Genomic DNA, 26,112 nt, shown 5'->3' with positions numbered 1-26,112 from the left:
GATTTACTCAGCCAATTTGAATGCCTACTCTGGGCTTGGTACTGCACTGGGAACTGGGATACAGTGGAAGGAAGACCTCGTTAAAGTGACTAAGAAGACTCCATTTATTTTATTTATTTATTATTATTTTTGGCTGCGTTTGGTCTTCGTTGCTGTTGTGCACAGGCTTTCTCTAGTTGTGGTAAGCGGGGGCTACTCCTCGTTGCAGTGCGCGGGCTGTAGGCACGTGGGCTTCAGTAGTTGCGGCACGTGGACTCAATAGTTGTGGCTCGTGGGCTCTAGAGCGCAGGTTCGGTAGTCGTGGCTCACAGGCTTAGTTGCTCCGTGGTGTGTGGGATCTTCCTGGACCAGGGCTCGAACCTGTGTCCCCTGCCTTGGCAGGTGGATTCTTAACAACTGCGCTACCAGGGAAGTCCCAGAAGACTTCATTTAATTCAGAAGTATCTACTGAACATGTCTTGTCACCGGACAGGGAGCTGGTGCTGAGACAGGAGGAAAACAACACTGTTACCTCCCTCAAGGAGCTTCTAACCTTGCTTGGTTAGATATTCTTTGGAGCTGCGTCAAAAGTCCAGTAGGAATGAGGGGTGTAGACTAGTGCAGGAACCGCATCAGCATCTAGCCTGTAGGAGGAGCAGACTCATTGGCACCAGAGATTGCAAAAGACTGGAAGAGGAACTGGAAATCAAATCTGGGATTGCCAAGGAAGAGCAGCACAACAAAATCTAAGTCCAGGCACTGAGGTGGCATGAGCCTTGGAGCGGGAGAGCCCAGAGTAGAGCACAAGATGAAGATGGGGGTTCAAAACCAGGGCAGCTAATTGATGTCTTCAGACTAAGCAAAATACTGGAACAGTGGTTGCCTAAGGTGGGTGGGGGGGACTGATTGGGAAGAAACATGATGGGACTTTCTGAGAAGATACAGAGATGAATGTCCCATATCTTGAAAGAAGTGTGGGTTATGTGGGTACAGCTATTTGTCAAAAGCCGTTGAACTGTATACTTAGGATTTGTGCATTTCAATGTATGTAAATTTTACCTAAAAAAACAGTAAACAAATCGAACCTTGGTTAGGTTTACTTTTAGTAGTGCTAGGAATTAGCAATTCTGAAACTACAAGCTGTATATTCTTGGGCACGAGGTAAGTGGGAGTCTGATTTCCAATTGTTGGGGAGAGAAATTACAGATACAGAAAAGGTGTTTTTTGCATTGGAATTGGAGTTATCCATATAACTATATATGACTAATATAGCTCTATATATGCCTCCAATATATTTCTAATACATTATTAGAAATAATAATCTATTTATAGATAGAAAATAATCTATTTCTGTGTGTTTATGTAGGTAATATAATCTAATTCTGTCTGCTAAAAGGGACTAGAAGCAATGACACAGTGGGAATGAGCATATTTAACTCCCAGACCTTGGTTTCTAAATACCATTCCCCACTGAAGGAACCAGGGATCCTTGAGAAATGGCTTGTTCCAGGGTTGGGGGCAGGAAAAGTACAGGATGAGCCTGGAACATCTTGTTGAGCCAAAAAGTAAAGAAATACTCAAAGAATCACGTTGAAAGGACTCAGAAGCTAGCTTGATGGGGCTCCCACTGGCCCAATCTGGGACAATCTTGCATCAAAATAAATAATATTTGTAATGGATTATACCCCACTAAATAAAAGAAGAATCCATATTGATATAAATAAATAAATGAACAAATAAATAAATGGAGGTAAAGGGAAACCTCTTCACTACAGTAGAACACCAAAACAACAGAGGTAGAAAACTGATAGGGAAAAGTTTGACAGAAAATTGGATAATTACTGGACTTCCCTTGTGGCGCAGTGGTTAAGAATCCGCCTGTCAATGCAGGGAACACAGGTTCAATCCCTGGTCTGGGAAGATCCCACATGCTGTGGAGCAACTAAGCCCATACGCCACAACTACTGAAGCCCACGCGCCTCGAGCCCATGCTCCGCAACAAGAGAAGCCACCTCAATGAGAAGCCCGTGCACTGCAACGAAGAGTAGCCCCCGCTCACTGCAACTAGAGAAACCCCGTGCGCAGCAATGAAGACCCAACACAGCCAAAAAAATTAAAAAAAAAAGAATGAGTCTCAAAAAAAAAAAAGGACAATTACAGAGTTGCAAAGTATGCCCCCCAATTACTTATTGACTACAAAGGAAAAAATAACAACTTCACAGTTATTATTAAGGCAGAAAGCACTTAATCAAGTAATCAAACCTAACAACGCTATATTGATATAAACCAATATCCAATACCATGTGCCTTGGATTGGGATACTTGGAGAAGGACACACCAACAATTCTGTGATATTCCTGCCAAAAATGCATAACCTGAATCTAATCATGGAAACATGAAACAAACTCACATTGAAAGACATTCTACAAAATAACTGGCCTGTACTCTTTTAAAATGTTAGGGTCAAGAAACATAAAGAAAAGCTGAAGGAATGTTCCAGAATAAAGGAAAATAAATAGATCTGACAACTAGATGTTGTGTGTGATCTTGGATTTGGTCCTGGACTTGGGGAGAAAAAAAAAAAGTAAGGACATTTTGGGAACAATTGATGAAATAGATAGTAATATTGGATTAATGCTTAATTCCCTGATTGTGTTAACTGAACTGTGGTAAGAGAATGTCTTCCTGGAAAATGCACACTGCAGTATTTAGCAGTAAAGGGGCACCACATCTCCAACTCACTTTTAAAAGGGAGGGAGGGAAGGAAGGGGTGGGAGGAGAGAGAGAGAGAGAGAGAGAGAGAGAGAGCGCCCAAGTGCAAATAAGGCAAGAATGCAAATAAATGGATCAAAGATTGTAGGAGCTCCTTGTACTGTTCTTGTAATTTTTCTGTAAAATTGAAATTGTATCAAAACAAAAATTCCTCTTTAGCAAGTGGTGCTGGGAAACTTGGACAGCCACATGTAAATCAATGAAGTTAGAACACACACTCACAGCATACACAAAAATAAACTCAAAGTGGCTTAAAGACTTAAATATAAGACAAGATGCCATAAAACACCTAGAAGAGAACATAGGCAAAACATTCCCTGACATAAATCATACCAATGTTTTCTTAGGTGAGTCTCCCAAGGCAATAGAAATAAAAGCAAAAAATAAACAAATGGGACCTCTTTAAGCTTATAAGCTTTTACACAGCAAAGGAAAGCATAAACAAAATGAAAAGACAATCTATGGAATGGGAGAAAATATTTGCAAATGATGCGACCAATAAGGGCCTAAGTTCCAAAATATACAAACAGCTCATAAATTCAATAACAAAACAAAAAAAACAACCCAATCAAAGAATGAGCAGAAGACCTAAATAGGCATTTCTCCAAAGAAAACATACAGATGGCAAATAGGCACATGAAAAGATGCTCATCATCGCTAATTACTAGAGAAATGCAAATCAAAACTACAATGAGGTAGTGACTACCTCACACAGGTCAAACTGGCCATCATTAAAAAGTCTACAAATAATCAATGTTGGAGAGGGTGTAGAGAACAGGGAACCTTCTTACACTGTTGGTGGGAATGTAAATTGGTGCAGCCACTATGGAGAACAGTATGGAGGTTCCTCAAAAAACTAAAAAATAGAGTTGCCAAATGATCCAGCAATCCCACTCCTGGGCATATAGACAGACAAAATATAATTTGAAAAGATGCATGTGCCACTGTGTTCATAGCAGCACTATTTACAATAGCCAAGACATGGCAACAAACTAAATGTCCACTGACAGATGAATGGATAAAGAAGATGTGAGATATATATATATAGATATAGATATATAGATATATATATATATATATATATATATACACAGTGGAATATTACTCAGCCATTAAAAAGAATGAAATAATGTCATTTGCAGCAACATGGATGGACCTAGAGATTATCATACTAATCGAAGTAAGTCAGACAGAGAAAGACAAATACCATATGATATCACGTATATGTGGAATCTAAAATACAACACAAATGAACATATCTATAAAACAGAAACAGACACAGAGAACAGACTTGTGGTTGCCAAGGGGTGGGGGAGGGGAAGGGAAGGATTAGGAGTCTGGTATTAGCAGATGCAAACTGTTATATATAAGATGGATAAACAACAAGGTCCTACTGTATAGCACAGGGAACTAGATTCCATATCCTGTGATAAACCATAATGGAAAAGAATATATATATGTATAACTGAGTCACTCTGCTGTACAGAAGAAATTAACACAACATTGTAAATCAACACTATATTTCAGTGAAATTTTAAAAATAAATTAAAAAAATAAAAAGATCCTCCCCAAAATGAAAGAAAGCAAACAAATCTACGGGTGTGGTCAGGAACCAGGCAACACTCTGGCACTAGCAGCCAAGAGGCCTGTGTTTCCTGCTGGGGCGGGAGCCAGTCCAAAGTATGGCCATTCCAGGGACTGCAGGAGGGGAGGGGTAGCCACCCTGTAGGGTAGGCTTAGTGGGCTGTAGTGTTATGTAAATTTTGTCATCGACTAGACCACAAACTGGGGTGCAGTTCCTGGTAGAGCATGGAACTTATACCATCATGTCCTTATAGCAGAGAGGCCTTACAGCTGTTTTGTGTCAGATGACTCATAGATACGATGCAGCAAACAGAAAATCATTGGGAAATGTGTGAACTGTGGTCAGATTTCATCTCTTTTTATAAAACTGACTATTGTTTAAGTCTTCTGCTTTTGTTACAGCCCATCTAGAGACAGAAATGTGTTTGCATGTTTGCAAGGAGGCCTGAATTTTTTAAATCTGGTAAAAGAGTTTAAGGTTAAAAGAATTTAAGGTAAAATAAGTCAAGGTTTTCCCATTTAGCAGTAGCAGGAATTAAGGCATAAGCTTTCCCTAAGCAATTCCTTTCCAAAGAGAAGCATATGTTTAAACGTAATTCATTAATATCTCTTCTGTGGCCATTATCCAGTGTTTGGCCTTCTGCCACAGCTCTAGAGCACAGTGATTTCTTTTTCTCTGTCATCTCTTTTTTTCTTTTTGGCCAGAGATTCTGAGAATCTCTAAATCGCTAATTCTATGATTTCCTCTGGTTTGCCCCCAAAAGCTTAACAGTCTGATTTTTTTTTTTTTCCAGGAAATTGATGCCCCACAAATCTAAGAACAATTAGCTGAAAATAAGACAGGCTTCTTCACACAACCCCTAGGTGGATATCACCACTGCCTTTTCTCAGAGTCAGAGATAGCCAAATGGATCTCACGGGCTTCCCTGGTGGCGCAGTGGTTGAGAGTCCGCCTGCCGATGCAGGGGACGCGGGTTCGTGCCCCGGTCCGGGAGGATCCCACATGCCGCGGAGCGGCTGGGCCCGTGAGCCATGGCCGCTGTGCCTGCGCATCCGGAGCCTGTGCTCCGCAACGGGAGAGGCCACAGCAGTGAGAGGCCCGCGTACCGCAAAAAAAAAAAAAAAAAAAAAAAAAAGGATCTCACTACAGAAGTTCTTCCTAACCCTTAACTGGTGCCGGGGAAAGGCCAAGAGTGGCTGCAGTGTTGGGGAGTGGGACACACCGGAATTCACCTTCCCTTTCCCTCTGCCTGCCTGTGGGGAGTGTTTCTGACTCGCGTCCCGGCTCAGGCAGGGCTCTGGTGGCCTAGGCAGCACCTGGCCGACGTTAGAGGGGGTGCTGCCCCAGGAAGGCCTACAACACACAGCTCGTTAGAGCGAGGCTGAGTCGTGGGGTATGGAGGCTGTTGGGTCCCATTCCTGCAACATAACAAGCAAACAGAGTACTGGCAGAGAAAATCCAGACTGTGGAGTCTGTAAAACTTTTTCAAGGCCAGTTCACGAAGGCATTCACCAGGTCTGTGAGAGTGAAATAAAAGGTTAGCAGAGCCGGTCAGAACTGCACAAGGTTAGGTTAGCCCGGGGCTGACCTGAAAGAAGAGGCCTCTGGAAAGGCAAATACCTTTCGGGGTCTGAAGTCTCCAGCAGAGGGAGGGCATTCAGCCTTACTTATAAAAAGGGCTAAAGGGACTTCCCTGGTAGCGCAGTGATTAAGAATCCACCTGCCAATGCAGGGGACACGGGTTCGAGCCCTGGTCCAGGAAGATCCCACATGCCACGGAGCAACTAAGCCCGTGTGCCACAACTACTGAGCCTGTGCTCTAGAGCCTGTGAGCCACAACTACTGAAGCCCACGCACAACAAGAGAAGCCACCACAATGAGAAGCCCGCACACGGCAACGAAAAGTAGCCCCCAATCGCCGCAACTAGAGAAAGCCCACACACAGCAACGAAGACCCAACTCACACAAAAGTAAATAAATAAATTTATAAAAAGTTTAAAAAATAAATAAAAAGGGCTAAGGATTGAGAAGCGACCTCTCTCAGGGCGACTGGATAAATCTCTTACAAGCCTCTGGGCTCCAGCTTTAACTACTCTTGGTCTTGAACTCCTACCAGGACAGAGTTTACCAAAGCAGGATGTAGCCCTTCGTACCCTGAATACCAGGCAGAGAGGAGTGCTTTGAAACTGAGATCTGTTTCCAGGGCATAATTGGTTCAGATCTCTGAAACTGGAAGATGAAAATACGGTACACCTGAGAAGCAGGTTTGCTGGAACCTGAAGGTTCACGTAGAATAATTGAGACAGACCTAACTTGTTTTCTTCGTAGCTTAAAACTATTTCTTTCAGGCAATGATCTGAAGGGGAACACCTGGCCCTGAGACCAAACTAAGCGTTCATCCTTACAAGGAAATGTTTCCGATTGATCAAATAGTAGGAGTCCACGCAAGCCGAGAATGCGGAGGCTAACACACTGGTGTGATGGCCACGCCCATCTCCGGTATGGACACCACCTCCCCAACAGGACATCTTGAACCTGGCATTGAATATGCTATGAGAAACATGAAACATGTTTGTTTTCACTCTCATGATCAAAGGGTGAGAGATGCTTTCTGCCTTCTTTTTTTTGGCCATGGCATGCAACTTGCGGGATCTTAGTTTCCCGAGCAGGAATTGAACCCGGGCCCTTGGCAATGAAAGTGCCAAGTCCTAACCACTGGACCACCAGGGAATTCCCACTTTCTGCCTTCTTGCCTTTGGTTAGTTTTCTCCCATTTCCCAAGCTTGGCTGAGGAAAAGAAAAGGTAGGAGAAACCTCGAAAGAGAAGAAACTTCCTCCTGTCCTCTCACAAATTTCTGTTCTGCTCCTGTGGCTGTGGAGCCAGGGCCTGGAATGGGTAGTCTGCTCACTCACATTCTGGTCATTTTCTTTCTAAAGTAGGATGACTAGCACCTCCACTTGTGTTGAAAGTTTCTGTCCAGGGCCTGTGTATAGTCCTGCAGATGTGTCGCTGGCAGCAAGGAGGTGCCAGGTTTGGCTGTGTGTGGTGAGATGCAAGTCCCTCTTGCCTCTGGGAAAACAAGTCAAAGGCATGCCTTACTCAAGGTAGGCAGACCCCCTCTAAACCCAGTATTATGGGATGCAGAAGAGATGAGAACTAACATTTGTTGGGGGCCAGCTAAGTGTGCTGGACACTTGAGTTATATTCTCACTTAACCTTGCAACAACTCTGGGGCAGACGGCATTATACCCATCTTACAGATGAGGAAACTGCAGCTGTGTATTTGATAAGGTACTAGATGCAGGACCTTAGGTAACCAGCAGAGTTAGGACTTGAACCCAGGTGGTACACGCAGAGGCCTGTGTGCTTTCCAAGGGGCTGTGCACGCTGTGCTTGCCTTTTCCACTGGCTTGACCTCCAGCCATTTGGTCATCTCTGGTCACCCAGAGCATCTTCAATCTTCCATGAGTTTTTGCATATTGTCGGGAATGATGGAGAGGTCACTAGTGATTTGAATTTGATTTGAATTTCACCTTCTAGCTATATTTGATTTGAATTTTATATTTTAAATATACCTGGATTTCATTTTTTAACATACATTTAAAACTATAATTAAAAACACAAACATGCAGCTGTGTTAGCTATCAAATCATAACAATGGAAAACACTGGCACATAAACTTTTTTTTAATATCTTTATTGGAGTATAATTGCTTTACAATATTGTGTTAGTTTCTGTTGTACAACAAAGTGAATCTGCTATATGTATACATATATCCTCATATCTCCTCCCTCTTGCGTCTCCCTCCCACCCTCCCTATCCCACCCCTCTAGGTGGTCACAAAGCACCGAGCTGATCTCCCTGTGCTATGCAGCAGCTTCCCACTAGCCATCCATTTTACATTTGGTAGTGTATATATGTCAATGTTACTCTCTCACTTCGTCCCAGCTTCCCCTTTCTCCCCGTGTCCTCAAGTCCATTCTCTATTTCTGTGTCTTTATTCCTGCCCTGCCACTAGGTTTATCAGTACCATTTTTTTAGATTCCATATATGTGGCACAGAAACTTTTGCTGACAAGTTTATGAGCAAATCCTGGAATACAGCTTCTTGGGCCCTCCCTGCTTCTCTCTCTTCTCCCTCTCTCTTTCAGCCAATAGGACTTTGAAGTATAATTTACCTACAGTCAAATGCACAATTCTTAGGTATACAGCTCATGAATTTTCATACATATATACTCCATATAACCGCCACCCATATCAAGATATAGACAATGTCCAGCACTGCAGAGAGTCCCCTTATGCCCTTTCAAGTCACTGGCACCCTTCCTCCATCACCATCTGACTCTACCACCATAGACTAGTCAGTCATGTACCACTGATTAGGAAGGTTATGGGTCTGCACTGACCTTTTATGTCTGTTCCTGTAACAAAGTTCTCCAAAATGCAGCACTCAGTCACACCAGACTCAGAAGCATCTATTTGGTCCCTGCTCCTGTCAGGCCTCAGTGATCTTTCACAAGTGAATGCGTAACCTGTCACCTGGCTCTACTGCTTATGAAAAGTGTTGGGTAGTTCATGACTGACTTTTGTATCCTGGACAAGAAATTCAATAGTCTTAATTATGATTATCTGGAAATTTTTAAATGTTCTAGTACTCCTTTTTTCAAATTTCTGGATCAGTTTAAATAATAGGTGATAAGGCAAGCTGTTTTTGTTTTGTTTTCTAATAAATATTTGTTTACTCTTTGCAACTAAAATAATGTATAGAAGTAAATTAAATGCTGAGCTTATGTAAGATTGCAATGGTCATACCTATATTAATTGTTCCAAATTTGGTATTCATCAAGACAATAATTTTTCCTCATAGATTAACTTTACAAGAAGTGAATGTTAAATAAGTTTTAACTTTAAATGTATACAAAAACATTATTTAAACATTAAAAAAAATTAGGGTTCATATAAGATTTGTCTGAAAAAGTTATAATACTAAAAATTTGCAACCCACATCCTGGGACAAAATATTTCTGGACATAGAAACTTGATGGCCCTTAAAGTAGCTGGATTTTCTCTTCTTGACATGCGGCTGATCTCAGGCTTACATTCTTCTGGACCGCCCTTGTTCTTTTCCTATCCAGCTTGAAGTGATTTCTCTATTTGTGGGAGCAGTAGAAACAAGGTAGTTAATATTCTACCACTTTCACCAGGAGAACCCTACCAGTCCCCTTCCATGTAAGCCTGGTTTTTGAAAGCCCCTTTTGGAGAGTGTGTGTACGTGTGTGTGTGTGTGTGTGTGTGTGTGTGTGTTATTAACAGCATTAGGGATTGCTGTTCTTACTCCGTGTAAGTGAGAAGTATTTTTCTATTCTTAAAAAAAATAGTGAGACCGTTCTCAAAAGTCATTTCCTGAAATAAAGTGGGGAGGGAAGGCATGGGCGTGAGGGCAGTGAGTCATCAGAAGGCAGCTTGGGGAGAGCACGGGGTTGCTGGCGTGAGCTGGGGGAGCCTTGCTTAATCCTGCACAAGCCTCTCCGATCAGTGAGCTGAGCAGGATATCAGGCCCTTCTGATGTGAGAAGAGGGCCCCGTGAGAGGTCCAGAGGGGGCTGATGTACAGGATGGTGGGCAGCTGGAGGTACAGGGGGAAGGCAGACAGACAGGTCCTGGGATTTCGGCGGGGGCCACTCAGCTGCTGGAAAATGAGGCTCAGAGAGTTGCTTGGACTGTGTGAATCTGGACTTAGGATAGACCGTGCCGTAACACTTGGTTAGGTAACACACACTTCAGGCACCCTGCACAGGGATGTGAACTGGATCATGGGAAAAGGCAAGACTTCGAAGTGCAAGAGGGCAGAGGGAGCATAAGGGGGCAACTCTGCCATCAGCGCACCAGCCTGCGGCCCTGAGAGGAATCACGGGGCTCCCAACTTGGACTTGATTCAAGCAATTGCAGAGAAGAAGGGCCAAAGGGCAACCAGGAGGCCCTAACCAGAGGAAAAACCAAGGAGGAAGTTCTTAAAGAGGTTGCAGAATCCATGGTTGGGCAACTAGGGGAACCCAGTTCTGCTCCCAGCTAAAACTGGAGATCATGACTCTAGCAGCTGACCCTGTAGGTGGTGGGTGAGTGGGAGGATGATATTCTAGATAAAACCTAACTGACAGGGGTTTCCCTAGTGGCGCAGTGGTTAAGAATCTGCCTGCCAATGCAGGGGACACGGGTTCGAGCCCTGGTCTGGGAAGATCCCACATGCCGCGGAGCAACGAAGCCCGTGCGCCACAACTACTGAGCCTGTGCTCTAGAGCCTGTGAGCCACAACTACTGAAGCCCGCGTGCCTAGAGACTGTGCTCTGCAACAAGAGAAGCCACCACAATGAGAAGCCTGCGCACTGCAACAAAGAGTAGCCCCGCTCTCCGCAGCCAAAAAAAAAAAAAAAAAAAAACTGACAAGTCCCACTAGAGCTTTGAAGAAGGAATTAGGAAAGAGGGACCACGAGTTGCCTAGTCCCACTTGTATCAAATTTAGAGTAAGTCCCACATGACCAGTGACTTAGTCTAAGTTTTTTTGTCTAAGGTTTTTTTAAAAAATTAATTTATTTTTATTTTTGGCTGTGTTGGGTCTTCTTTGCTGCGCACAGGCTTCCTCTAGTTGCGGCGAGCGGGGGCTACTCTTCGTTGTGGTGCCGCAGGCTTCTCACTGCAGTGGCTTCTCTTGTTGCACAGCACAGGCTCTAGGCACGCAGGCTTCAGTAGCTGTAGCACACGGGCACAGTAGTTGTGGCTCACAGGCTCTAAAGCGCAGGCTCAGTAGTTGTGGCGCACGGGCTTAGTTACTCCGCGGCATGTGGGATCTTCCCAGACCAGGGCTCGAACCCATGTCTCCTGCATTGGCAGACAGATTCTTAACCACTGTGCCACCAGGGAAGCAGCTCAACAGCTCTGTCATTTGCTACCTTTGCTATCTTCTATTTCTCAATAATTAGGAGTGCATTGCAGTGAATAACAGTGGTCAAAAAATCAGACTGCCTGGCTTCATACTCTAGCTCTGCCACTTATTAACTGTGTGGTCTTGGCCAAGTTTTTTTGTTTTTATTTTTAGCCAAGTGTTTTTTTAATGTCCCTGAGTTTCTATTTCTTTAATTGTGAAGCAGAAATAGTGATAGAAACAACTCATGACATAAATGTGATTAAATCAAATGTAGAGCCTTTGGCACACGGTAAGGGTTCAATAAACATTTACCCATTGTGGTGATGAGGCTAGAAATAATAGCACTAGGAGTAATGACAGCGACAAACCAAATGGCAGTCAGGGACTTGTTTCAGGGATGGGAGAGTGGAAGAGAAGTTGGGAGTGGTGCCCTATAGGTTTGGGCTTCCTTCCGTGGTTAATCTCTGGGCACCTCATCATCCCAGGTTGGTTCCCTTAAGCCTGCACATAGCTCTGGAAATCCTCCTTTCCTTCAGTCTCTACTTTGGAACCATGACAGTGGATTCCTTCTACTGCTGGGACCTGACTGATCCAGTACCTGATGGTGGTTGTGTGTCTTTCCATCAGTCTTTTGTGCTAGGACTCAAACCAGCCCCTTCTTCCAACTTCCCCCCCTTGGCTGTGGGTAACAGCATATGACTTTCAGTCATCCCCGACTGGTTCTTCCCTCTCCCTGAGCCCCCCACAATGCAACATCCTGAGACCCTACATTCCCACCTCACAGAATACCTCACGTCCTCCCCTCATCTCTCTTCCCATGGCTTCTCCTTCCCATTCAGGTCCTTCTTACTGCCCCCTTGGGCTATGACAAGAGCATCCTAACTAGACTCACAGCCTCCAGTTTCCTCCTCCGCACCCCTAATTCAGCCTCTGATTTGTCATCAGATTAGTCTTCCTAACTCTGGGGCTTTCAAAATTTTTTGGCCATGACTCACAATAAGGAATATATTTTAGGGACTTCCCGCGTGGCTCAGTGGTGAAGAATCCGCCTGCCAATACAGGGGACCCGGGTTCGAACCGTGCTCCAGGAGGATCCCTCCACATGCCGTGGAGCAACTAAGTCTGTGTACCACAACTACTGAGCCCTCGTGCCACAACTGCTGAAGCCCGCCCGCCTAGAACCCGTGCTCCACAACAAGAGAAGCCACCGCAATGAGAAGCCCGCGCACCGCAATGAAGAGTGGCCCCCGCTCACCGCAACTAGGAAAAAGCCCATGTGCAGCAACAAAGACCCAATGCAGCCAAAAATAAATAAATAAATTAATTAATTAATTAAAAAAATATATATATATATTTTACCCACAACCCAGTACACACACACAAAACACACAAAACAATACTGCACTCTGATATTTTTTTTATCGTGAGACCCACAAAATTGAATTTATGAGCCACTAATGGATCATATCCCACAGTCTGGAAACACTGCCCCCCACAGAGCTTTAATCACGTCACTACCCCAGTGAAAGATGTCAGTAGTCCCCATCATTGACTGAATTTAGTACAAGTTGTTTGACCTGGCATCAAAGGCTTCTATAGGATGCCCCCAATTTGTCTGCCTAAACATTTCTCTCCCTACCTCCATTTATGTCATTTTAACCTCTCTGAGCTTTTGTGGTCTAATATATAGAATAAGAACAAAAATATTTCTCCAGCATGAAGGCCAGGGGTAGACCAGATGATACGTTAAGTTTCCTCTTTAAGGGCTATAATTCTGGGATTGTAAGTTCCCAGTATTCAGTAACCAAACATATCTCCTCTCTGGTCTCCATACACTCCCAGATCTATGTCATCTATGTTCCTATTGCCCCCTTTAGCCATCTTCCTCCATTTCCCTCTATCTTCCTATGTTGAAATCCCATCAAAGTCTAGCAAGGGCAAAGGACACGGGAAGGAAGGATCAGAACATACTCAAGCAATGCAATTAGTCCCCTAAGAGTGGAGCCACTAAGGCTGGTATGTTACACACAGGTGGGAAGAAAGATGAGACTAAAGAGGTGGGCTAGGCTAGATTATGCCAAACCGAGACCCTCAGGCTGAGATTTCATCTTAATTTAGAGGTCATGGGGGGTCACTGAGAGTTTCTGAACAGGTGTGATATGACCAAAGGTGAGGTTTAAGAAAACTGATTTGCCTGGAGCTGGGGCATCAGAGGTTTTTCAGTAGTAAAATTGACGTAGCCTAGATGTAGTTGGTCTCATGACAGGCCGGGTCAGGGATGGATCCCAGAAATTCAGGCAGGCCGCATCAAGGAGGTTCAGCTTTGGCCACAGGTAAGCATCCTGGAGAGCCCAAGGAACATGGTGTCTAGTTCTAAGGAGCAGACTTGAGCAGAGGGCCAACAAGGTGCCTGGCTTCCACCAGCTCTGGCAACACAGTGCAGGGGCCCAGCCAAGAATCGGGACTCAGGGGCAGGAGGCCAGTCCTTGACAGGGCTGGTGAGAGCAAAGCTTCTGGCAAAAAAAGAAGAGGAACCACACCCTTTCCTCAGATCCTGTATGTGACAGTTTCTCTGCCAAGCACTTTTGCACACTGGTCTATCGGACTCCAAAGCCTGAAGTGTGAATGACACCAAACTGCTCCCAGTGTCTCTGAGGACAAGAAGCGAATTCTCTCTCCTCCTGTGACCTGGCAGTGCTTGTACAGGGTAAGCCTAGATAAATATTTGTTGGATCGAACTGAAAAGAGATGATCATTCCTATCACCCCATGGATATTGCTGCTGGTTCGTCTCTCTTGACTGGTGATTCTTGATGTCCTGGGCCTTACGCTGTTTAACTGAAAGAGCCTGAATACCAAAGCTCTGTGGAGGATTATACTGATACTCTGAATTCATTAACCTAAATGTATTTCTGGATGAAAGGATTCAGGTGTGGCTTTAACGACTGACTATGTGTGAACAGCCAAGGGAGAAATGAGTGTTTGTGTCGTCTTTCATCCCGAACGCTTTGCGGGGCAGCGAGAGCTCAGCTCTGCAGCAAAACATGAACTATAAATCATCATGAGATTTGTTTCCCCTCGTGCAGTGGGAGAAACCTGCACTATTATTATGTCTCTTTTCACGTGCCCTCTTCCAGATATATCTTGGTCTCCCCATCACCCAAGGTGCTCAGTAGATGGGTGGAGCCATTCGAGGAGCAACCGGGGTTGGGAGGAAGCTGAGTCTTGTGCTAGAGCTGTCGGGCTCTGTGTGGAGCTCACTGCAGCTCTGGCAGCCCTGGCAGGGGTGGTAGCAGCTGGCTGTGTTCCCTTGGGAGCAGTACATTCTCGAGGGGCGAACAGGAGATACATGACTGCCAGGAAAAGGGTGTAGAACTGTTTCTCTTGGTAACCTGTCCATAATCGTGTATTATTCAGACTCCCTGCCTCCTAGTTATTCAGTCAACACTTACTTACTAACAGCCCCTGTTAGTAAGAGCAAGAAAGCAGAGTGGAGGCAGGTCAATTCCATCTTTGAGGCTCCTAGGATATTTAAAAAATGAACAATGGCTAAATAAGATTTTAAGTCATAGTAAGTTTTAAGGTTTGTGTATTTAAAATTAAAATTATATGATGAATACTGTCTTCTTTCCCTCCTGTAACTACAGCTTTGTGTCTGAATTCATAACCTCATTTGCAGGTAGTGCAGAAGTCCAAATTTGAGGCTCTTATGAATATGGGAACTGGATCTCTTGCCCCTAAACCCCCAGGCCTCCTGCCTTGTTGCCTACCAGGCCCAGGTGCATGGAGGACTGAACCACAGTTCATATGGCTTTGACTAACATCAGACCGTCCACTGCTTCCATTCAACCACAGAGGCTCCCTTTGACTTCAAGTCTGGAGTTTTGAACTGCCCTGAGGGGCTACACCCAGATGCAAGACTCTGTCCTTGTCTGAAGCACGTCTCCTGGGTCATGAGAGTCTCTACTGCCAACTCAATGCAAGCCAATAAACCATGCTACTTGGCTTGAGTTCTATCTATGTTTTCCCCACATGCACTTAAGCTGTGAGGACGCCCTATTTCTAAATGCTTGGACACACTCACCTGTAGCAACAGGAGACGAAGGGATTCCCCAGAGAGGCTCTTATGCTTAGGCACACGACACAAACCTCTAAACCCACTGAGGCAGGAATAGGAGGTACCCTGATGTCCAAACACAGAAACACATGATTTGATGTCATTGTGATAATATGAGGAACCACCAAGCATCCTCTTTTAAAACACAGCCAAAGGGAACTAACCCAAAACATTAACACATCTACTCCGTAAGATTTTGGCTTTAGGGAACGATGGTCAGAGGGACCCATTTATTTGGGATGGCTGAATCTGCCTCTTATCCAGCTTTGCAAGGACCCACCCTGGGGGCTCCTACAAGGCCAACTGACCTCCGACTCAAAACCACGTTGGATTTTCCTCACTCAGACCTTTCCTCTAAGAATCTCAAATCTGTTTCGAGAGAATGAAGGAGTTAGCAACCAACCTGTACAGTCCCCATAAAAAAAACAGGGGTTCTGTCTCTTCAAGAAGTGGGAAATCTGAGGCCCTGGGGCCTGTTCTGTGTCCTGGGGTGGCAGACCTGATTCCTGCCCCAGAGTTCACTGACAGTTGAAAATATAATGAGGTAGTGAGGAACGGGGAGTGACGCAGTTAGAGAGAGCTGTCTAAAGATCTCAGTAACCTGGAAACTACTGACGTGTAAAAGTGCCTACTGTTCCAAAAAAGCAGATAAGCAGATGAGAAAGAGCAGAAGGAATAACATAGACTATAGTATCATTAAAGGAATAAAAATGTTTTTTACAAACCTCATCTTAATTATAAGGAGGTACAAATATAATGACGAAGCTGCAAGAATTATGATTTTTTTGGGCAAAAAGCTATGCAATTTTGGGGCTTCCCTGGTGGCGCAGTGGTTAAGAATCCGCCTGCCAATGCAGGGGACACAGGTTCGATCCCTGGTCTAGGAAGATCCCACATGCCGCGGAGCAACGAAGCCCGTGCGCCACAACTACTGAGCCTGTGCTCTAGAGCCCGTGAGCCACAACTAATGAGCCCGCGTGCCACAACTACTGAAGCCTGTGTGCCTAGAGCCCGTGCTCCACAACTAGAGAAGCCACCGCAATGAGAAGCCCGCACACCGCAACAAAGAGTAGCTCCCGCTCGCCACATCTAGAGAAAGCCCGTGCGCAGCAACGAAGATCCAACACAGCCGAAAATAAATAAATTAAATAAATTAATTAATTTTTTAAAAAAAGCTATGCAATTTTGTTTCCTCACAGGCTATGTCAAAGGGAAAACACTGAAAAAAATTTTTTTAATCCCAAAGGGAAAAAAAGACACAAGTGGAAGAAACACTTTTTTCCCAGACCTGATCGCACTTACATTTGAAAAAATAGTGCACCTGTATTTATTTTAGAAAGTTTCCACCTATCAGAGAAATGCTAGAAGACAAAGCTGGTTATTCTATGTTTGTCTGGGTGTTATCTCTTGAAAGAAAAGTATAAAAGAAGTACCATATCCATCATTAGTCACTGAGCTTTAGAAATACTTAGTCACATCACTTTTAGTGTGTATTTCTAAAGGAAATATTGACTGTTGCCTTTCTTTCTTTGTCTTTAAGAGTGAAAATTCTGGTATAGCTTTTATATGAATTCTGGTGGATTTGATCATAACTGGACCACCAGTTTCTCTGCCCACACCTGCACTCTTCATCACCTTATCACCAGTTAAAAAAGATTGTCTCAGGGCCTGGAGGAAGAGGCTTGTCCGGTAAGAACAGAATGGGTGAGGCGTCTGCGCAGTACAACCCCGCCCCCTCGCACCCAATACTCCAACATCCAGGCCAATGAGAGTGAGAAGGCCCGGCAGTTCCGGAGGCTCTTTGCCCAGCTGGCTGGAGAGGACATGGAGGTCAGTGCCACAGAACTCATGAACATTCTCAACAAAGTCGTGACCCGACATCCTGATCTGAAGACTGATGGTTTTGGCATTGACACATGTCGCAGCATGGTGGCCGTTATGGAGTGACACGACCGGCAAGCTGGGCTTCAAGGAATTCACGTACTTGTGGAACAACATCAAAAAGTGGCAGGCCATATACAAACAGTTTGACATTGACTGTTCAGGGACCATTGGCAGCAGTGAGCTCCCAGGGGCCTTTGAGGCAGCAGGATTCCGCCTGAATGAGCATCTCTACAACATGATCATCCGACGCTACTCAGATGAGGGAGGGAACACTGATTTTGACAACTTCATCAGCTGCCTGGTCAGACTGGATGCGATGTTCCGTGCCTTCAAATCTCTTGACAAAGATGGCACTGGACAAACCCAGGTGAACACCCAGGAGTGGCTGCAGCTGACCATGTATTCCTGAACGGGAGTCACAGACCTGCCCCCTCATCACCTCGCTGTAGGAGTCACCTTGGACTCTTCAGTCTCCCCCAGGGCTGATCCTGTTTGCAGTCACATCTTCATGGCTCCTGCTGACCCACAGGCCTTTCTGTTCTCCCAGCCCTTGGCACCCGGATTCTCAGTCAACAGCCAGGGCCCAACATGCTTCAACACACCCTGCCCCAGCACACCCATCTCACATCTACTCCATAACCCCTCTCTTGCATCTGTGCCAAGCCCAACATTTGTGTTGCTTGCACACCCCAAGGGCCCTTCTCTCAGTTCTGGGAGGATCACTCCAGTCCCTACACATCCTGGCACACCCACCCAGTTACCACCCAGGCAGCTGAACTCCAGGCCATAACAGGTCACATGCCCCAGTGCCTTTGTCTGTACTCTGCTCCCAGCCTGCCAGGCCCAGGAGGAAATAAATGCACCCTAGTTGCTGCTCTCTCTGGAAAAAAAACAAAAAAAAAGATTGTCTCCACCCCTTGCTATCAAGAATATTAGTCCTAGTGACTCCTTCCTTCATGTCTAAGAAAAGGGGATGCTATTTAACCATTTATTCACTTTATTCAACATGTATTCATTCAGTGCCTGGTGGTGTTTTTTTTTTAAAGACCATTTTTATTTTCATTTATTTTTTAATTAATCTTATTTACTTTTGGCTGCGTTGGGTCTTCGTTGCTGTGAACGGGCTTTCTCTAGTTGCAGCAAGCGGGGGCTACTCTTTGTTGCGGTGCAGGGGCTTCTCATTGCGGTGACTTCTCTTGTTGTGGAGCACGGGCTCTAGGCACGTGGGCTTCAGTAGTTGTTGCGCGTGGGTTCAGTAGTTGTGGCTTGCAGGCTCTGAGCACAGGCTCAGTAGTTGTGGCGCACGGGCTTCGTTGCTCCGCAGCATGTGGGATCTTCCCGGACCAGGGCTTGAACCCATGTGCCCTGCATTGGCAGGCGGATTCTTAACCACTGCGCCACCAGGGAAGTCCCAGTGCCTGATGTTTCCCTGGGCACTGTGGATAAAGTAATGACCGAAAAAAGACAGAGCCTTGGACTGGTGGTCAGAATCACACCAATAGATGTAAATTACACTCTGTGATAAGTGCTTATCTTTCCAAGAGGAAATTCTCCCTGTTCTTAATTTGTCCCTTTTGCCTCCTTGTATCCCAGCTGCTTCCCCTCTCCAACATCAATCTCATCCACCTTCTTCCCTGTCAGCAACGTGCTCTGGTTCTTCCCTTTTACCCTGCCTCCAAACATCTTGACAGAATAGTTTTATATTCCTCACCTTCTTTTCAGACAGCAAACCATGTAAGTTGGTTTCCATCCACCCCACTCTACTGAAATGCTCTCTCAAGGTTGGCAACAAGGATCCCACCATTACAAATCCTCATCGCAGCTTCATCGTGGCTCTGGCATCGTGGTCCTCTCCCAGGACCTAACACCCCAACTACCTCCATCTGCGAACGTTCTTCCCTACCAGACGGTGCTCTCTTCTTTCTCCTTACACTGCCAAGCCACTGGTGTTCCCAGGGTTCTGTCCTCAGCCCTCTCTGTCTTCTCTCCAATCTGGGAGATGCCATTCACTTTCCAAGCGTCAGTGACACTCTCTTTAATCACAGCTCCAGTTTGGGTCTCTCCTGGGCTCAGATCCATATTTCCATCTCAGCCTTTACTCTTGGATGCCCTGTTGAACTTCAGATCTAAGGATGTGCAAAACAAAATTCATGGTTTTCCCTCCCACCCTGCTTCTCCATTTCTATCACAATCAATAATATCATTTTCCATTCAGGCACCCAAGTCAGAAGCCTCCAAGTTACCTGTGATCACACTTTCCTCCTCATTCAGGCATTCCATCTGCCATTGAGTTCTACACCCAGAATGTCTATCCCAACAAGGGATGGCAAGTAGGTTTCACCCAATGTACCGACTCTAACCAGTTAGTAGTGGCTGCCTGGAGGAGCACTACTGTGTTGAGAAGGATGCTGAGGCAGCTTGTGGCCTAACCAAGAAAAGGCACCGTGATCAGCTATCGGTTCTGCTTTGGGTGGTGGTACACATGCCAGGTATTTGCCATCCAGCTCTAAACCTTCCCTGGTGAACAAATGAGATCACCCTTTACCGTTCCCATTACCCCTGCTCTGGATACTCTCTTAAAACGTATTACAGGGCTTCCCTGGTGGCGCAGTGGTTGAGAGTCCGCCTACCGATGCAGGGGACGCGGGTTCGTGCCCCGGTCTGGGAAGATCCCACATGCCGTGGAGCGGCTGGGCCCGTGAGCCATGGCCGCTGAGCCTGCGCATCCGGAGCCTGTGCTCCGCAACGGGAGAGGCCACAACAATGAGAGGCCCGCGTACCACAAAAACAAAAAAACAAAAAAAATGTATTACAATAGTCTCTGGGGGTTGCCTCCTTTCTATCTCTCTCTTCTCCACATCATCAATCATCCAGACCTTGGTTTAGCTCTCCGAAGCAAAGATCTATCTATTCATGCCTGTTTAGAAAGGCTCCCTCATACCAGAATAAAGCATACAGCACTAAAGGCCATTTAGACTCTAACTACAGCACACCTACCTACTGCCATATGCCCTGTGGCTCCCAGATCAGGCAGTATAGCATCGCGGTTCACGGAACAGACTTGAGACTGCCCTGCCCGGTTTCAAACTTCAACTCTGCCACTTTGGTTGTGTGACCCTGAGCGAGTTATTTGACTCTCTGTGCCTCAGTGTCCTCATCGGCAAAATGAGGAGAATAATCCTACCGAGCTCATAGGGATGAAATGAGTTAAAGGATAGAAAACACTAGAAGAGCTCCTGGCATGTGATAAACCCAATATAAACTTTGACTCCTATCACTGCTACTCCGCCTGGCACACTTACCCCAGTGACTCTGGCCAAGCTGTTTCCACTGACCCTGTCCCACCTTTCCTCACTCCCAGGAAGAATACATGTTCCTTGCTCTGTCCTCCCCCAGAATGTGTCATACTCCTCAACTCCAGCGGTTATCACAGTGTACTGTACTTAGTTGTGCTTTTTGTTTTTTTGGTCGAGCACAGCATGTGGTATCTTAGCTCCCCAACCATGGATCGAACCTGTGCCCCCTGCAGTGGAAGGGCGGAGTCTTAACAACTGGACCGCCAGGGAAGTCCCTGTACTTAATTTTTTTTTTTTTGCAGTACGCAGGCCTCTCACTGTTGTGGCCTCTCCCGTTGCGGAGCACAGGCTCCGGACGCGTAGGCCCAGCAGCCTTGGCTCACAGGCCCAGCCGCTCCGCGGCATGTAGGATCTTCCCGGACCGCGGCACGAACCCGTGTACCCTGCATCGGCAGGCGGACTCTCAACCACTGCGCCACCAGGGAAGCCCGCTGTACTTAATTTTTAATGTGTGTGCCTGACCCAATAGTTGGGGGCTCCTTGAGGTCAGGGAAGGTTCATGAGAGAAAGTTTAGAGACGGATGGGTGGGTGTCTTATTTACTTCTATGTCCTCTACTTCTAACATGGTGTCTGGAAAATAGTAGATATGATTACGTCTGAATGATGACATGATGGATGAAGGAAGAAATGAGTTGGCAGAGGCAGAATGAGCACTGGGTAGTGATAATGATTATAGTTGAAACTGTGGTTTATCTACAAGGGAGCTAATAAATAACAGTCAATCTATTGGAATCCTATATCAGTAGCAGGTATATTTGTTCTTACTTTTACACCAGTGCATCACCAGGAATCGATTACCCACTTCTGACCTTTTCTTTGGCCCCAGAAAGGGCTTTTATTCACCTAAATGTTATAGTGCACATTCTCATCTCTATAAACACGAACTGCATTCTTCACGGCCCAATTCCAACGTCACCTCCAATTCTATGCTAGATTTAGCACAAACAGAAGCTCCTTATTGGACTGTAAGACCCTTGAGGATCCCATGATCATGGCTATCAGGAGCCTGTCAATCCTGCTCTAACCCTCCAGTTAATGATAAAAAGGGATTTGGAGAGCTTTGACTTACCACTTGGATTAGAAAGAATTAGGTCTCTTCTGAAAGAGACCTAACACAGAGACCTGCCTAACACTCTGGGTATGATTCAGAATGTACTTTTTTTTTCTTAACATTTTTATTGGAGTATAATTGCTTTACGATGGTGTGTTAGTTTCTGCTTTATAACAAAGTGAATCAGCTATACATATATGTATGTTCCCATATCTCTTCCCTCTTGCATCTCCCTCCCCCCACCCTCCCTATCCCACCCCTCTAGGTGGTCACAAAGCACCGAGCTGATCTCCCTGTGCTATGCAGCTGCTTCCCACTAGCTATCTATTTTACATGTGGTAGTGTATATATGTCCATGCCACTCTCTCACTTTGTCCCAGCTTACCCTTCCCCCTCCCTGTGTCCTCAAGTCCATTCTCTAGTAGGTCTGGGTCTTTATTCCCGTCAGAATGTACTTTTGTAGGCAATAGATTTCCACAGTTTATAATAAACAGCCAGGCATACTTATATGCCTCTTAGCTTCTCTTCGAGATTTACCACCTTGGTTCTGCCCTTGTGGGTTCAGGGCACATGGCATGCCCTTCAAACATGCAGAGGGGGGAATCCTCCTCCATGTTCTCTTATTTTCTGCACAAACCAGATCTCCCAGTTCATTCCACAGAGATATTTGTTTGCTGACCAGCAGATGCATTGAAAATATGCACAGCACCTTGCCAGTGTGCAGATTGGAAGGACCTGTGGGCAGGAGCCTGTCAACTCTGTTCCACCCCACCCCGTCACAGCCCTGGCAATGTCCAGAGTTCCCTTTGCTCCGCAGATGAGATGCTCATCTATAGCGGCTGAAGTGCTTTCCAGCTGGCCTTCTCTTTGCTTCCCCTAACCTAACAGACTGGCAGGTTGGAGAAGACACACACAGAGAGTGTATTGACTGTTCCAGTTTTAGCCGAAGGCTGAGGGAAATCCACGTAAAGCAAGCCTATGTGATTCTGTGCTGGGGGGAGAGGAGGTTGCATAATTTGGGTGTGTATATATGATTTGGGGGGGGAGAAAAGAAGAGGATAGAATCTGCTGAGGGATAGGTGGGGAGAAAAATGACAGTCCTGGAGAATGCAGCAAGGTGGAGGCCGTGAGTATTTGTTGGGGACGAAGACCAGATAACCGTGAACCTGAGCAAGCCTGGGCTGACAGTGGACAGGCCACCTTGTAGAGAAGGTGTAGCCCAATGCCAAGTTCCCAGAAAAGACCTCCCAAGAGCAGGGTGTTCCCCAGTCCCCTGAGTTGTGGATGGGCGGTGTGAGATTCAGCAGGGAAATCCTGGAACATGAGTCAAATAGCAGCAGCTATGGCAACAACACCGAAAGCCAGTTCTGGTTCAAGTCTTTCTTTCTTTCTTTTTCTTTCTTTTTTTTTGGCCATACTGTGTGGCTTGCAGGATCTCAGTTCCCCAACCAGCGACTGAACCCGGGCCCCAGCAGTGAAAGCCCGGAATCCTAACAACTAGGCCACCAGGGAACTCCCCCAATTTTTTTTTTTTTTTTGCGGTACGCGGGCCTCTCACTGTTGTGGCCTCTCCCGCTGCGGAGCACAGGCTCTGGACGCGCAGGCTCAGTAGCTGTGGTGCACGGGCTTAGTTGCTCCGCGGCATGTGGGATCTTCCCAGACCAGGGCTCGAACCCATGTCCCCTAGCATTGGCAGGCAGATTCTCAACCACTGCGCCACCAGGGAAGCCCTCTCTCTTTTCTTTACTCACCCTCTTTGCTCCCTTCTTTGTCTACTCTCCCCTGGCTCTCTCTAACAAAAGCTCCCCTCATTCAGGCACCCTCAGGATCTTCTGGCATGCCACCAGCTTCCTCAAAGTTCCTCCTCCCCATCCTGGTGAGAGGCCTCTCCCAGGGTCCTTGCTTTCACGGCAGGGTCCTAAAAATCTCTTTATCAGTAGAAATCAGCCAAACTATCGCTCGAGGGCTAATACTGGGCTTGTCCCTTATTTCAAATAGCATAGTGATTTGTATATAGTAGTCACTCAATGATATTTTTATTGATGTTATTAGATTGCTTTTTACACTTATCTTGGAAGAGTTTTATAGGCTTTGGGTAGGATACTGTTGACTCATTTACTGCATGTATACAAATTATAAATTCCTAGGCACACCCGATCATAGCAAAACCCTTTTGTTAGCTCTAAGGGGCATGGATCTGACACCAAAAAGCGGTGCTTGGGGATGTGCAATTAAGGAAGTGAAGCGAAAAAGAAGTTTGAGCACATGATGAGCCCACTAAGTAGCAAGGGCATGAGCTTTATCTATCCCTGAAATGACCGAGGATTACTGGAAAGAAAGGCAAGAGGGTGACTCCTCTCTTGTCTTCATAACAACTGCTTTGGCCATCCCTTTTTCTTATTACCAGAGGCTAGCCCTCTAAGGACAGCGATGCCACTCCTCGCCCTGTGGCCTCATGACTCAAAGTCTTAAGATTTACAGCATTTGCTGAAGAGGCAAAGGCCCTCCCTGTCGGTAACTCCTTTTTAATACTCATAGGTTAGTCACTTACTATGGATGATGCTTTCAAGTCAATTGGTTGCCAGGCACCCTCTTCAGAGAAGGGGTTATATTTTCATAAACAATCCCCAGCATACAGTGACTTCTATGTATAAGCCTAGAGGGGACAGCAATGAAAAAACAGTACCAGCCACTAAGGCACTTTCAAATGCATCCTAAAGGATGCAAGACACCTTCCCAATTCCATCAAGTGAGTCCTTCATGTGCATACTTCCCTCCTATGGTAGAAAACTGGATGAAAGAATTCATCTTTACACAATGAATTATTTGGTTATTTTAGAGAGGACGGGAATTATTTAGGAACCAGATTATACCTGGTTTCCTCCCTAGTTTACATAAGCCAGTCCTTGCAAGGATTCACTGCTCCGTGTTTGTCTAGATAAGTTGTAAAAGTCAGGACTTCTGTTCTGTTCCTAGACGTGGATGAGCTTGGATAACTGTCACTTTCCCTGACAGTAAAAATGAGATGATAATACTTATGTATGTCTTCCAACAAAAGGATAAGACAAAGTTAAAAGGAGAGTATACATAATATGACTTTCCTGTGCAAAATGTACTAAGGAGGGGCTTCCCTGGGCGCAGTGGTTGAGAGTCCGCCTGCCGACGCAGAGGACATGGGTTCGTGCCCCGGTCCGGGAAGATCCCATGTGCCGCGGAGCGGCTGGGCCCGTGAGCCATGGCTGCTGAGCCTGCACGTCTGGAGCCTGTGCTCCGCAAGGGGAGAGGCCACAGCAGTGAGAGGCCCGCATACCGCAAAAAAATTTAAAACGTTTTTTTTTGCTTTTTATTGTTTTGTTTGTATTTTACAAACATAGCAACCTATTAATTGAATTCTTCATTATTAAAATTTTAATCATTTTAAGAGGCATTAAATAGTTAACTAAGAGGGAAAAGCACTGAAAGTGATAAAATCAAACGGCCACAGGGTTCTTCTCCAGTGCTCACACTATGAATTTATTTACTTAGCAAATGTTGAGTGCCTACTATGTGCCTCTTTGATTCATCAGTGAATAATACAGCAAAGAACTCCGCGGTCAGGGAGGGGAGTAGAAGAAAGTCAGGGGGAACCAACAATAGACAGTAGGTACAAGAAATAAATCAATTCTGTAGCATGCTGGAAATTGATAAATACCATGAAGAAAAGAAAAATTAGAGCAGGGTAAAGGGGGACCAGCAGCACGAGGAACTGGGGAACTTTTGAGCTGCAATTTTGAATAAGGTGCTAAAATATTGAATAGTAGACTCCTGGAGAAGGGCCATTCCACCGAAGACTTGAAGGAGGTGACAGTCGGTAATGGGAGGAGAGAGTTTCACATATGGGGACAGCCAGGCAAGGATGCTAAGCTCGGAGTGTGCAGGGATGGAACAGCTGGGGGCCCTTGTGGCCCCAGTGTGTAAGCAAGGGGAGGAGAAGAGGAGGGAAGTCAGAGTTAAACTCCAAATATAAATGTTTGCTTCCTTCAACTTTCTTAGGGGCAATACAGCTTTATATATTACATATCCTTCATTCTCTGACATCATAAGGCCCACGCAAGCAACACTGTCAGGCTACCTGGGTCACCTTAATGTAATGTCGGAGTTCACAGGAACGTTGCAGTCCATCATGAATCATACATTTTAAAAACATTAATGTATCTTAGTTTTCAGAGTTATTTACAGATACATGGAGTGATAAATATTTATATATCTAAATATATTCTGCGGACACAAAATGTAATTTGGACTTTTCATAAATTTCTACCCTTCGATCCTATTGTATCAGAGATTACACCACGAGGCCACATTTCCATTTTCCACTTTGGTTTACTGAGTGAACTCATTGCCCAAAACACAGAACACATGTAACTATCACCAAGTTACATCACAACTCCCAGTTGGCCAGTTCTAG

General features: G+C 45.5%; 1 long non-coding RNA gene and 1 pseudogene across 2 annotated transcripts in view; one reads left to right on the top strand and one right to left on the bottom strand.

Annotated features, from left to right (window-relative positions):
* Positions 1–8,142: 8,142 nt before the first annotated feature.
* LOC117311046 (uncharacterized) overlaps positions 8,143–26,112 on the bottom strand; it is a 22,584-nt gene continuing 4,614 nt past the window's right edge. For both annotated transcript variants that reach the window (XR_012329973.1, XR_012329974.1), the window contains exon 3: positions 8,143–9,486. This is a non-coding gene — a long non-coding RNA (uncharacterized lncRNA). The remainder of the gene's footprint in view (positions 9,487–26,112) is intronic.
* Positions 17,059–17,856, top strand: LOC101317345 (calpain small subunit 1 pseudogene; annotated as a pseudogene).

Source organism: Tursiops truncatus, chromosome 2 (genome assembly GCF_011762595.2).
Source record: "Tursiops truncatus isolate mTurTru1 chromosome 2, mTurTru1.mat.Y, whole genome shotgun sequence".
NCBI lineage: Eukaryota > Metazoa > Chordata > Mammalia > Artiodactyla > Delphinidae > Tursiops > Tursiops truncatus.
The sequence above is the reverse complement of the archived record's forward strand: the minus strand, read 5'-3'. Positions and strand labels throughout refer to the sequence as shown.